The 15,435-nt window shown below is 41.5% G+C and overlaps 1 pseudogene; it reads right to left on the bottom strand.

Moving 5' to 3' along the window:
* Positions 1-6,115: 6,115 nt before the first annotated feature.
* LOC122127446 lies at positions 6,116-12,444 on the bottom strand (annotated as a pseudogene).
* Positions 12,445-15,435: the final 2,991 nt, after the last annotated feature.

The following is a 15,435-nucleotide window of genomic DNA, read 5'->3' as shown; positions in this document are numbered from 1 at the left end:
ACTTATCTCCAATAAACCACCAGAAAACTAGCAGTGGCACTATGGCTCAAGTGATAGAGAGCTAGCCTTGAGCCGAAGAGCTAAGAGACAGTTTCTAGGCCTAGAGTTCAAGACCAATGACCAACAAAACAAAAAAAAAAAGAAAGAAACAAACAAAGAATAAAGAAAGAAAGAGAAAGAGAGAGGAAAGAAAGAAAAAGAGAGAGAGAGAAAGAAAGAAAGAAAGAAAGAAAGAAAGAAAGAAAGAAAGAAAGAAAGAAAGAAAGAAAGAAAGAAAGAAAGAAAGGAAGGAAGGAAGGAAGGAAGGAAGGAAGGAAGGAAGGAAGGAAGGAAGGAAGGAAGGAAGGAAGGAAGGAAGGAAGGAAGGAAGGAAGGAAGAAAGGAAACAAGCAAGGAAGCAAGGAAGCAAGGAAGGAAGGAAGAGAAAATTGAAAAACAGAAAGACACCTGTCAAGATGAGAGCTATGGCAAAGCTTCAGCCTCTGCAGATAAAGACATCCTGACCTGGGAGATGGCCCAAGGACAGAGGAATTGCTCTTAGAAAGAGCAAAATTTCCCACTGGGCACATACCACTAGAATGCAGCAGATGCCCAGCACATGCCCAGCCCAAGTCAGTGTGGCCAGAGTGATTAGCAGCCTAGCTGCCAAGGCCCCTCTGCTTCCCACCTCCTGGGAACATTGTGGACCAGCTCAGAAGGAGGTTTCAGAAGAGCATAAAGAGCCACGCAGCAAAGCAGTGGTGCAAAAGCACAAAGCACATGTCTCTCACCTCTGGGTTTACAGTTATTCTCAGATGATTTTGTGATAACAAGACTTGGAGGAAGCTTCCTGAAATTACTCTGTATCCATAGGCACTCTTTGTCTGCTTCACACTGAAAGGCAACAACTTGTCTAAAGGCTGGTCTCCTCTGTCGCCAATAAATTCCTTTTCACAGTCATCACTCCTGTAACAGACATATGTATGTTGGCTGAGAGCACATCCATGAATGGGGATGTACCTGCCAAGGTTTTGAAATCACAGCGGTCCATGAAGTCCTATCACCAGTTGTCTTCCACTATCATCTCAGAATTAGATCTAAAGCAGGTCGCAATTCCAGGACTTATCAACAAAACACTGTCCATATGAGAACCTTGTCAAAGTCTACTTCAAAGATACCTTTTAGTTTCATTCTATGTCTGACAGAATAACCACCCCCTAATTTTTGGTCTAGGATATGTACAGCTCTAAACTGGGAGACTTTTTGAGAATGAGATTAGAGAGAATGGGTCTCCTGGACAGGATCTGCTATAGGTATGACAAAGTGGAAGGAAAAAGGAAACAGCGTAAGGAAATATGATTAACAAGGCCAAAGTGGTCAAAAGAAATCTCTTCAGTGCAAGAAGGTTCTTCTGACAAACCTGTTCTTGTTGGGCCGTGGCCTGGTATGGTGGTGCCACTTTAGACTCTGGTCCCATTAGAGCAACATACATGTCAGGGCTTCTTCCTTCCATGGCCTAGGATGACTATGAGAGGTTCATTCCCTGTTCCTACCTCTGCTTTCTAAAAGGGTACATTCATCAAGGGGCTCTCTTCTTTCCCCCTACAAACATTCTACCAGTATTCCCTCATGACACAACTCTTCAGTGCCAATCTGTGTGTTTTTCCATGAGTCCTAATATTTTGTCTTCTGAGCCTAACATTTGTTTTTTTGTTGTTGTTGTTGATTTTTTATTTTTTTACAATTTATTTTTATTTTATGTTTTTTCTTGCTGCAAAAATTAATTTTATTTAATGTGAAAATACTATACAGAGTGGTTACAATTACATGGGCAAGACAGTGAGTACATTTCTTATCAAGAATTGTAGCTTCCTCCTTTGTTTACCCTTCTCATCCTTTCCCATCCTCCCTGCCCCCCAACCTAATCCCCCCCGCCCCCTGCAAGTTGTAAAGTTCGTTTTCGACATGACAACTTGTACTTCCCATTGTTACAACAGGTCCACCTGTATCCTTATTGAACTACTTGTTTATCCCCTTCCCCTCCACAAATTATACCGACATCAAATATAGTGAAAGCAGAGGTTATACTGTTGGGGAGGGACATACAAAGCAACAAAGAAATAATCTTATAATTGCGTTAGAAACAAATGCATGAAAGAAAAAAAACATATAAAATACATATCTTAGGGTTCATTTTCCTAACATCACCTTATCTGACCTTTTCTGCTTGACTCATACATATATTAGATATTGCAAATAAGGGAAATCATGGGACCTATGTTTCTTTGGGCTTGGCTTACTTCACTTAATATAATTTTTCTGAGTCTTTCCATTTCCTAACAGATGGGGCAATGTCATTCTTTCTGATGGAGTCATAGAATTCCATTGTGTATATACCACATTTTCTTGATCCATTCATCTACTGAGGGGCATTTGGGTTGGTTAAAGATCTTAGCTATGGTAAATAATGCTGCAATAAACATAGTTGTGCTGGTAGCATTAGTGTGGTCTTGTTTGTAAACATTTGGGTAAATGCCCAAAAGTGGGATTGCTGGGTCATAGGGGAGCTCTATATGGAGTCTTTTGAGGAACCTCCATACTACTTTCAAAAGTGGTTGAACAAGTTTACACTCCCACCAACAATGAAGTAAGGTTCCCTTCTGTCCACATCCCCTCCAGCAACTGTTGTTATTAGAGTTCTTGATTTTTGCCATTCTAACTGGTGTGAGGTGGTATCTCAATGTTGTTTTTATTTGCATTTCTTTTATGGCTAGGGAGGTTGAGCATTTCTTCATGTGTCTATTGGCCATCCTTCTTTCTTCTTCAAAGAAGTTTGTCTTTAAGTCTTTAGTCCACTTATTTATTGGGCAGTGTTTCTTTGAGCATTTGTTGTTGGGGGATTTAATTTTTTGAGTTCCAAGTATATTTTAGATATGAGACCCTTGTCCGTTGTATGACTACTGAAGATCTTCTCCCAATCCGTGGGCTTTCTAGTGATCTTGCTAGCTATGCCCTTTGCCATGCAGAAGCTCTGCAACTTCATGCAATCCCATTTGTCCAACATTTCTTTGATTTCTTGTGTTTCTGGGTCTCTATTAAGAAAATTTCGGGCAGCGCCAAAGAGACCTAGGGTTTCTCCTATTCCATCCTGTAATGTTTTCAGAGTGTCTGCTTTGACTCCGAGGTCTTTGATCAATTTGGAGTGGATTCTGGTGCAGGGTGATAGATAACGTTCTAGCTTTAGTTTTCTACAAGTAGTTAACCAGTTTTGCCAGCACCATTTACTGAAGAGGCTGTCTTCTTTCTCTTCTATTTTTTTAGATCCCTTATCAAAGATTAGATGGCTATAGGTCTGTAGGTTCATTTCTGGGTTTTCAATTCAATTCCATTGGTCCTGAGGTCTGTTCTTGTGCCAATACCAAGCTGTTTTGATTACTATGGCTTTATAGTAGAGTTTGAAATTTGGTATTGATATTCCTCCAGCAGTGTTCTTTCCGTTGAGGAGCGTTTTTGCTATTCGGGGTCTTTTATTGTTTCATATGAATTTTTGGATTGCCTCTTCTATTTCCTTGAAGAATGAGGTTGGAATGTTGATAAGTATCACATTGAATTTGTAGATAGCCTTGGGAAGTATTGCCCTTTTCACGATGTTAATCTTTCCAATCCAGGAGCATGGGAGTTTTCCCCATTTTCTAAGTTCTGTTTTCATTTCATTTTTCGTTTTTAAAGTTTTCATCATAGAGGTCCTTCACTTCTTTGGTTAAGTTAATTCCTAGGTATTTTATTTTTTTGTGGGGCTATTACAAATGGAGTTGCTTTCCTAATTTCAACCCCACTTTTTTAACATTTGTTACCTTTCCTCGTTTTGGTGCTGGGGACTGAACAGAGAGTCTTGTGCATGCCAGGGATGTACTCTACCATTGAGTTTCATCTTCACACAGAGCTTTGGTTATCATACTAGTCAAGGACTCTATTAAGTATTTGATACAGTTACCAAGGTACATGAGAATAAGTGAGATGCTGCACTTAGCATTTGGACAAAATAATCACCCTGTCTATAGGAGTCACCTCAATGTTGGCTTGTGTTGCAATTAGTGCAGAGCTCTGGCTAGGAGGAAACAAAAGCCATGCCTAAGAAATATATGGTGATCTACTGATAAAATTATCAACAAGAGTTTTCTGAGGGGTGAGGCAAGAGTCATTAATTGTGAAACAAGAACTACTTCGTCAAGAGTGTAAAGTAATAATCCAAAGCCACCAGAAAAGGCTCATAAATAAGTACTTAAGAGAAAACAAAAATATTCTTAGTCAAATACTGGTAGATATGCTAGGTGGGGCCTCCATCACAGCTTGGCCTCAGTCCTTAACCCACTGAGGAGTGAGAGTGCCTTGGCCAGACCTTCCTTCAGTTCTGACCCAGCAGCCTTATTGGATTTGGAGATCATCCAACCTGATCAGTTCCAGGACTAGAGATCCAGGAATGTCAATTTGCTGGCCAACACCTACTCCCTAGGACTCCCACATTGGAAGCTATTTGCACTTTGATATGCCTTGGGGCAAGGACAGAAAACATCCAGCTTCTAGTCACAGATCACCCCCTGGGGAAGTTTACTTTCTAATGAGTGAGATCAGCTTGGCTTAAAGATCTATACCCCACTCATCTCCACCCTACTCCAACCTCAGGCCTGGTAGAGGAAAGCTTAGGGAACTTACTATTTCCCAACTTTACTAGCAGCAAGGAACTTGGACCTCACCCAGTGGTATCTTTTTCTTAGAGCTTTCTAAAAGTTGCTGGATTCCCATAGGTCCTGTTTCTGAATAAAAAGTGGATTACAGGTTATTGGTGGCCATGGAGGAATGCCTGGCACAGACAACCTACCTGAAGCCTCACTGCAAGAGGAGTGAAAGATTCTTGCAAAAAGAACCCTTGACTGATTTGGCCTCCAGTGAAAACAGAAGTGTTCGACCTCTTCCTGGCCATTGTAGGTTCTAAGCAATTGAGATTTCTATCTTACTCATGTAAAGTAACCATACCCAACTGGCTAGCTCCATGCATCCCTTTTGTCCTTACAACTCCCCGTGGGCCTCAGATAGCTTTGAATGCTGGAAAAGTGAGTATGAGAATGGGTCATTGGGCCATGTCTCCCCTTCTCTCCTTCACTTGGAAGGAGAGAATCAAGCAGTTCTTGATACACTATGGGGCTGGTCAGCTTTTCACTCCCTCAAACAGCTAGACTCACTTCTGTTCTTAATGTTGCCAGATGCCTTGAGAAACTACCCTGGCAACCAAGATCTTGCACTCATCCTGTGAGTTCTGCTTCACTGTAAACTGAACTGTAAGCACAGGGATCTGGGTTCCTGCTACTGTTTCTGGGGAATGTGACTGCAATCCCTCTGATGGGGCATGAGACAAGAACCTACCATTGTGTGAAGGAGAATTAGATCTGTAATGGCCAGTATTCATAACTGCCTTTTGTGGTTCCATTCCCAAAGAGGAATGTGTAGTGGGTGGCAGGTATAGCCAGTCCTGTGTCAGAATAAAGGAGGAAGAGGCTCTGCTACCTCAGTGCCCAGACAAGCCTTGAACGTCAATCATTTCAGTACTACAAACATCAAATTGGTACTAGGAAAATTGTCACATCTAGATTTGGTTTTCTTTCTCTTCAACCTGCTTTTTTGCTACTGGCATGCTATTGAGAGATTGCTAACTTTAAAACTGGGCCAGGGAAAATAAAAAATATTGGCGTTTGTCATCCTCCTCTTCAAAATAGCAGGAACACCATGAATTTGAAACTCCTCTTGAGCACCAGTCCTATATTGCTAAGATTAAATCCTGCTGGCCAACTTTATATTTCAAATACATTGAAAGAATAAAAGGGATTCTTAAGAAGAATAAGGACTAAGAGTATAAAATGTATACTTCTTTATTTATATAAATAAGGCTTTCATACAATCATATTTAAAAGTAATCTGTATTTTTACATTCACCACCCGTGAGTTCCTGACAGGAAAGGCTGTGCATAATGATACACAGCAAGAATCCCACTGCAGGACAACAGGAGCTCAGGAAAGCACCATTAATTTGAGAAGTAGGCAGGCTCTGACACTCCTGTTGCACTGCTAGCAATGGGAAGTCTTAAACTAGTTCCTCCACCAAGTCTTCTTCAAATTTCCCCTGTTCATCAGCAGTAGCATCTTGGCACTGCTGGTACTCGGACACCAGGTCATTGATATTGCTCTCAGCTTCAGTGAACTCCATTTCATCTATGCCCTTACCTATGTACCAGTGCAAGAATGCATTGCACTGGAACATGGCACTGAACTGCTCTGAGATGCACTTGAAGGGATCCTAGATGGCCATGTTGTTGCCGATGAAGGTGGCCAACATCGTGAGTCCATGTGGAGGGGGGGAAGGGAAGGGGCGATGTCATACACAGCCGTCTTCACATTGTTGGGGATCCAGTCTCCAACGTAGCTGCTGTTCTTGTTCTGCACGTTGAGCATCTGCTCATCCACCTCTTCATGGACATGCAGTCTCGGAAGATGGCAGCCGATGTCAGGTAGCAGCCATGGCGGAGATCACAGGTGACCATCAAGTTCTTAGCGTCAAATATCTGCTGGGTGAAACTCAGGCACTGAGAGAGCATGGTACTGCTGGCTGGCATGGCTGGTCAGGGGCACAAAGCCAGGCATGAAGAAGTGCAGGCGGGAAAGAGCATCAGATTCAAGGCCAGCTTGTGCAGGTCTGCATTCAGCTGGCCAGGGAAGCACAGGCAGGTGGTAACCCCGCTGTTGGTGGCTGACACCAGGTGGTTCAGGTCACCATAGTTGGGCATGGGCAGCTTCAAGTTACAGAAGCAGATGTTGTACAGGACCTCGTTGTCGATGCAGAAAGTTTCATCTGCATTTTCCACCAGCTGGTGGACAGAGAAGATCGTGTTGTAGGGCTCCAGCACTGTGTTTGACACCTTCAGGGAGGGCATGACACTGAAGGTGTTCATGATGCGGTTTGGGTACCCTTCTTGAATATTGTTGAGAATCAGGGTGCCCATACTTGACCTTGTGCCACCTCCCAAGGAGTGGGCCAGTTAGAAACCCTGTAGACAGTCACACCTTTCTGACTTCCGCCTCACCACATCCAGTACCGGCTCCACCAGCTCGGCTTCCTCTGTGTAGTAGCCCTTGGCCCAGTTATTGGCTGACCCGCTCTGGCCTATCAGACATGATGAGACACACACTCCAAGAATATTTACTGTGACATTTGTATTGTGAAGACAATAGGACTCTTCTGAGCCAACCTTTGCTTTTACTTTAGATAACTTTGGTGAAATAAAGGAAATGTTTTCAATGTATCTGGGACCCTACAAATCACCCAGGTTCTAAAGAAATAAAGACAATATGGAGGAAGATACATTTTAACCCAAATCAACTACTTGTAGAAATGAAGAACAGAGCCTGCCTCAATACTGGAAATGTAGTTATTTTCACAGGAGGGACAGGAGCACAGTGTGATCATAGGAAAGCTAAGCTGCAAGCACTTGTCTGCACCTTGCTCACACATAGCTGTGCTTTGCTTTCTGGTGTCCTGAAGTAGTTCTCTGTTATTGCCGGGCCTTTGAAATGACCAGCAGCGCTGAAACCTTGTTGGAGGTTTTCCCTGATTGCTGATCTTTCCCTTTAGAGGCTACTTTGTCATAGAGTGCTTGAAGAGTGGCACTTATCTGAGCTGTCTGAATGGCCAGGGGCATGACTCCAGTGGACTGGAATAGGTGGGTTAGCTGAGGACAATATCTAGGTGTATAAAGGCTCAGCCCAGCACTGGAGTGCCTGGATGTTAGGACCCATAGACCATGATGACATACCAAATATGAAGTTGTCTGGCCTGAAGCTCTGGCCAAATGGTCCTGATCTCACTGAGTCTAAGGTTCCAGGCTCTAGGTCCACCATGGTGGCCGGAGGAACATATTTTTTGCCTGTGGGGACAAGAGTTGACGTAGGCCTATAATTGACAAGAAACTTAGGGGCAGAGCTTATGATTTTAAGTGACTCTCAGCATTCATTACAGAAATTACAGCATTTGAGACATAGAAACAGAAAAGATTGGTTCAGCCATTGAGGGATTTTTTGAAGAGGGATTAGCAGTGGTTCTCTCACTTCAGCCCTCCCTTCTTTTCAGGCCTCCTGGTCACTTCCGCCTTTTGCACACCATCCCATCCCTGCCAATCCTCCGGGGCTAGTCAGTCTTTACTGATGCTGTCAATATAAGCTAGCTTATGTGGATTCAGAACAGGCAGAAGAAAGTAGAAATGCATTTGGACTGTGGATGGAAAATGCCACTCAACTGTGACTACCCTTTTTGCCCCTTGGTCAATGAGACAGTCATGAGACAATCAAATTGCTTCAGCTTTCTTGTCATCAAGAGGTGATTCAAACTTATCCATTCTCTTTCTCGACACTGTCTCTTAAATTACAGAGGAACAATATGGTAATCTTGCTTCACAAAAAATGGAAAAGACAACATTGAGGGAAGAACTCCTTGCTTCATGATGAGTGTTGGGCTGTTAAGAGCCAGTTGTCATTGTTGGAGTTTTTGAAGTTACTCACCCATAAACCCTTACAGGTGTCTTCCTTGTCAAGGTAATTCAAGTCATTGATTGATATTACCCTTTAAAACTTCCATGGAGCTGTTGAATATTTTTGTGATTACCATCTTGTTGTGAGATGAAATCCATTTCTGACTTAGTAAGGAATGGACTTGAGAATTCTGATAATTCTCTTAGAACTTCAATTCTGAAGGAAGCTAAATAAATCTTGACAGGATAAGAACAAATATATGTGAATTAATCCTTCCTCCTCATCCCTTTTCCTTCCCCAGTACTGTTAATTGGGCCACTGGCTCCTCTTCTCCAGTCCGCAAGTTCCAAATGCCTCAGGCCTTAACCCATTCCTTCTCCACCTCCTCGCATGTTTCTCGTCTCCATTCCTGCCAGTTTTCATCTTCAGGTTCACCTTTAATTCACCTGCTATTGTCTCTGCACATGCCAACACTGTACATTCCGCCAAATGTGGCTTGTCAAGGGAAATAATTATACACTATTTTCTTCTCATATACTTGTACTGTACTCTATAGTAAAACCACTGGCTACATAGCATGTACCTGTTAATAAGTATGATGTCATGTAGAGACACTTGAATGTGTGTGGCAGATTATTTGTAGGTTCTATACAAATACTATTTTATATAAAGAACTTGAGTGTGTGAAGATGTTGTTATTGGTGGGGGTCCTTGAGCGGATTCCATGAGGATACTCAGGGGTGATTGAATTTTAAGTAATGGTGCTGTTTTCATACTTCCTTTAAATGAATTTATTAAAAGACTACTTTTTCAGCCCTTTGTTTATGGATCACATCTGTAATCCTAGCTAATCATGAGGCTGAGATCTGCGGATCATGGTTCAGTGTTAGCCCAGAAGGGAAGGAAAGTTCTTGGAACTCCTATTTCCAATTAACCACACACACACACACACACACACACACACACACACACACACACACACAACACACAACACAAAGCTCAAAGAGAAGCTCTATCAATTGAACCACTAGTAGACTTCCATGTGAACAGTGACCTGATTGAGCCTCACAGGTGTCTGCTGGACCAGACATCCATTAAAAGGGCTAAAGGATGCAGATATCTCATACAGGCTGTGTGACACCTCTGATTGGGTCTGGGATGGATATGGCCACAGACTGACCTATGACCTTGAGAGTCACATAGCTCTGTCCTACAGACAATAAAACCCTGTACAAAGCATCCCAGTAAGTACCTCCCTTAGGACCCCTCCTGTCTAGCAAGACATTTGATATTCTCTTCTTCAATATATCATTGCTGTTTTATTCTTCCCTCTGTATCCATGAACTCATTCTTTGAGATCATAGAGACAAAAGATGTGATTCAGTTATTAGGTTTTCAGTATCAACATGATGGCCTGCTTCAAAACAGACCTTTTTTTATAATTCCTGGGCACCAAAGCTGGTGGATTCTGAATGCTTTTATCTTGAGCCCTTTTTGTGTTGCCACCAAACCTGTGCTAGAGTATCATCAGTGCCCAAGGGACACACCGGGAATGCGTTTGTTTCAATCACACATGGTATACCTAGGTGTTGAGACTGCAAACATGATGGGTACTCACAGATGTGTGACTTAGTGATGTCAGCCACTCAGCACAAGGTTTCCCTGGACCAGAGTCTCATCCCCATGCATTGAGTAGATGATAGGTGAAACCTTTGTTTCTCATACACAGATTATATCCTGATTGTTCCTAGTAAATGAATTCCATAGACCACAGGGGAAACAAGCTGAATCCTTCTTTTAGTCATTTCTTCCCTAACACTGACACATCTGCTCCTTGAAGACACCATGGACACATACCTCCCAGTAGAGGCTTTCCAAGACCCTACTCCACCATGTCACCCACCCACTTCAGATCTGTTAGCAGCCACTTTCCTCTAATAAACACATCCCTCACGTCCAGCCTCCCCTATGAAAGTCTTCACTGTTGGGTTTTTATCCTAATGTAGGGGTCACATGGTTAACTATCAAGGTCATGGTTATTTGATATCTTTTGGGTCTACACACAGGACTGCTCAGGGCCATATTGATCCAATGTCTATGGCTCTGTTCACAAGACTGCTCAGTGCCATGGTGATGGGATGTATAGTGTCTGCATATGGGACTGCTCAGTACTATAGTGAATGATGCAGAATATCCATAGAAGGGCACCATTTTCCCATTGAGATTTTCAGCTTTCATTACTTGTGCATAGCTGGTGTTCCACACAGCACTCTAAAATCTATGGGAATTTAGGAAAGAGCCTCTTTATCATGAGTTAGCAGAGAATGGAAGAAAATACAATACTCAGCTGTGGTGGTGGTGGCTCTAGCTGGTATTTCTTGATACTCAGCAGACTAAGATCTGAGGATCTAAGTTCAAGGCCAGTCCAGGCAAGAAAATTCAGTGAGATTCTTATCCCTAATTAACCACCAAAAATCCCGAAGTAGAGCTATGACTGAAGTGGTAGAGCACTAATCTTCAGCAAAAAAAAAAAAAAAAAAAAAATCCAAGTCAACGTTTAGGCATTAATTTAAGCCTTAGGACCAACACACACACACATACACACACACACACACACACACACACACACACACACACACACACACACAACCATTTGTCCAGCACTGGTGGCTCACACACCTGTAATCCTAGCTATTTAGGACGCTGAGGTCTGAACTTCAGAGTTTCAATCCAGCCCAGGAAGAAAAGTTTGAGACTTATCTCCAATTAACCACCAGAAAACCAGAAGTGGTCCTGTGGCTCAAAGTGGAAAAGCACTAGCCACGAGGGACAGTGTCTAGGTCCTGAGTGCAAGCCTTTCGACTGACAAGAAAAATAAAATGTAACACCTGGATCAGGTCCTTTGTCTCCTTTGTTTGAGGAAAGAGTCTACAGACAAAAAGGAAGAGGTAAGACAGCATAACTTTATTGAAGGAAAAGACCATCAGAACCCTTGCTAGACAGGACAGGCCCATGGGAGGGAAGGCACTAGTTGATGTGGGTTATGTAAGTATTAATGAGGTGTCTTTAGGAATGAACTATATGTCTCTCAAGACCATTGGACAGTCTGCAGGTCATATCACTCCCCAGGCCTAGTCCGAAGCTCCACAAAGCCAACCCAAGATCTTAATGCATTCTTTAGTCCTTCTGAGTAGGTTATAATTTTGGTACCTACCTCTGGGGTATAGTCACCTCATCACAGTGTTTATTGTTCCAGGGGCGATGGGCCATGATATGATGTCAAGGAGCCTGCACACAGGACGGCTCAAGGCCAAAGTAAAAGACAACTTCTCTGGGAGAGAGACTTTGCCTCCATTGCACAGACATGCTCTTTTTATGCTCTGATAACTCTGGGCGGTTTTTCCATGTTTTCTCATTTTTTTCTCCAGTGCTTTAGATGGAACCCAGGACATCATGCATGTAAGGCAAGCACTCTCCCATTGCAATTATATTTCTTTCCTTGGATTTGTTTTTAAATGAGCAGTAGATATCATCTTTGTGTATAGGAAAATAGTTATCAAATATCTCCATTTTAAAGGTTTCAGCTCATGAAGTATCACAGTATTTTTTATAATCTAAAATAGAGATATTCTGCCTTGGAGATGTCCAGAGGCCTCAGCCATAAAAACGCCTGGGATAACTGCTGTGCAATTGGCAATGCCAAGCTGGAGCCTTTCCCTTTTGCCCCAGCTTGCTGTTGCACCAGTGCTCCTTTCACCAGAAATGCTCATTTTCTCCATTTCTGCTCTTTGACACTTACATAGAGGAGTCAGCTCCAGCCCTCTGAGAACTCTCTATGGGGGTGCGGAGTGCGGATTCTAGTATGGAAGAGGGCTTCTCTTCCTCCTCCATCTTTTGTGCTGGTCTTGGGCTTGATCTCAGGGAATGGCTCAGTCAGTTTTTCTGTTTGTTTATTTTTTCTTGTTTGTTTGATTTTTAGTCAAGAGCAGAACTTAGGCCACAGTTTCACTTCCAGATATTTGGGCTCCTAATTAGTGATGAGTCTCATGAACTTCCCTACACAGGCTGGCTTTGAACCTCATTCCTCAGATGTTTGCTTCATGAATAACGTGGATTATAAGCATGAGCCACAAGCACCTGGCAGAGACAGGGGTCTTCTTTCAGACATACTGGCTAAACAGTGCAAAGATCAAGAGGGGTAGCCTCTTTGTTTCAGCTGACCCCATCTTTTTCCATCACATCCATCGTCAGCCCTGTACCACTCATGGAGAAGAGCTTGGTGCTTCTTCATGCCTGATCTGAATTAATTCATTGTTCATACTAATAATAAATAAAAATATTTCATGAGTATGTTTGTCTTCTCACCAACAGCAACGGATCTAGAAATCAAGAATCATTTATACCTTAACTTTCCAACTCCAGAATGTAGAAAATTACTCACGTTGCATATGCCTTTCTTTACTAAGTGAATTAGATCAGAGTAGCCTTCACATGTGCTTCTCACCCAGTGGAGATGATAACAAGGTAGCAAGGTGTTGGGCAGTCTTGTATAGAAATTGGGCAAGGACCATAAAAACAAACACATTTTGACTTTGAAAGGCTGGAACAAAATCTACAAAGCAAACGATCCCCATAAACAGGCAGGAGTAGCGATACTAATATCAGATAAAATAGACTGCAAATTAAAATTAGTTAGAAGAGATAAAGAAGGTCGCTACACACTAATGAAGGGATCTCTCCTTCAGGAGGATAGTACAATTGTAAATAGTTATTCGCCAAACAACGGAACACCCAAATTTATCCGAGAAACACTCCTTTCTCTCAAATCTCATATAGATCTAAAGACATTAATTGTTGGGGACTGTAACACTCCACTATCGCCACTAGATAGATCAACTCAGCAAAAACTCAACATAGAAACCGCATACCGAAACAACTGCATAGATCAACTAGATTTAACAGACATCTACCGAATATTTCACCTAGCAGCATCAGAATACACGTTTTTCTCAGCAGCACATGGAACATTTTCCAAAATAGACAACATTTTAGATCACAAAGCAAATTTGTCCAAATTCAGAAACATTGAAATTATACCTTGCATTCTCTGAGACCACAAGGGAATAAAATTAGAACTCAACACCAAAATCCACCAAAGAAAGTCCTGTAACATATGGAGGCTGAACAACACACTGTTGAACCACCAGTGGGTCATGGAAGGGATTAGAAACAAAATTCAATTGTTCATGATGTTCAACAAAAATGAACACAAAAATTAACAGCACCTATGGGACACAGCAAAGACAGTACTCAGAGGCAAGTTTATAGCTCTGAGTTCCTACATCAACAAATTGGAGAGAGCTGAAACCAACAATTTAATGAGACAGCTGAGCCTCCTTGAAAAAGAGCAGCAAGATAAACCCAATCCAGTAGACGGAAAGAAATAAAGAAAGTTAAATCAGAAATAAATGAATTAGAATCCAAAAAAATCATAGAAAGAATCAACAAAAGAAAGAGTTGGTTCTTCAAAAACATTAACAAAATTGACAGACCCTTAGCAAATCTTATCAGAAAAAGAAGAGAACACACCTAAATAAATAAACTCAGAGATGAGAATGGTAACATCACCACCGAAACAACCAAGATTCAGAATATTGTAAGGGAATATTTCTCAAAACTTTATGCTTATAAGTTTGAGAACTTGCCAAAAATGGACCTTTTCCTAGCATATATCGACATGCAGAGACTAAACCAAGATGAGTTAAACCATCTTAACAGGCCCATATCAAGAATTGAAATAGTAACAGCAATCAGAGAACTCCCTTCTGCTGTTTTACAGTGGAATTCTACAAGGCCTTCAAAGCAGAACTCACACGAATACTCATTCAACACTTCAATGAAATTAAAGAGAAGGTTCACTACCGAATTCATTCTATGAAGATAAATAACCCTCATTCCAAATCCCGGCATGAACTAATCAAACAAAGAACTATAGACCCATATCTTTGATGAACATTGATGCCAAACTTCTCAACAAAATTTTGGCAAATCAGCTTCAACAATTCATCCAAAAACATCATACAGCACAATCAAACAGGATTCATTTCAGGGATGCAGTGCTGGTTCAATATACACAAATCAATAAACATAATTCATCACATCAACAAAGGTAAGGATAAGAACCACATGTTTATCTCAATAGATGCAGAAAAAACATTTGACAAGATCCACCATCCCTTTATGATGAAGGTTCTGGAAAAATTAGGAATCCATGGAACATTCCTCAATACAATAAAGGCTGCATAAGACAAACCTACAGCCAGTATTATACTCAATTGTGAAAAACTGAAGCCATTTACTCTAAACTCAGGAAAGAGACAAGGATACTCACTCTCTCCTCTACTCTTCAATCTAGTATTAGAATGCTTAGTTACAGCAATAAGACAAGACGCAAACATAAAGTGGATCCAAATAGGGAAAAATGAAGTAAAACTCTGCCTCTTTGCAGATGAGGTGATCTTGTATTTTAAGAATCCCATGGACTCCACTCCCAAATTACTCATTGTGATTCAAAACTTTGGCAAAGTAGCAGGGTATAAAATTAACCCCCCAAAATCAATGGCTTTTCTATATGCCAACAATGAGAAAAGTGTGGCTAAAATCAAGAAAAAAAAATCCATTCAGAATAGCCCCACAAAAAATAAAATACCTAGGAATTAACTTAACCAAAGAAGTGAAGGACCTCTATGATGAAAACTTTAAAAACCTGAAAATGGAAATCAAAACAGAACTTAGAAAGTGACAAATAACTCCTGGATTGGAAAGATCAACATCGTGAAAATGGCAATACTTCCCAAGGCTATCTACAAATTCAACGCAATA

Source organism: Dipodomys spectabilis, unplaced genomic scaffold (assembly GCF_019054845.1).
Source record: "Dipodomys spectabilis isolate Male_0828 unplaced genomic scaffold, ASM1905484v1 ptg000301l, whole genome shotgun sequence".
Lineage (NCBI taxonomy): Eukaryota > Metazoa > Chordata > Mammalia > Rodentia > Heteromyidae > Dipodomys > Dipodomys spectabilis.
This window is presented reverse-complemented; position numbering and strand designations above follow the sequence as displayed.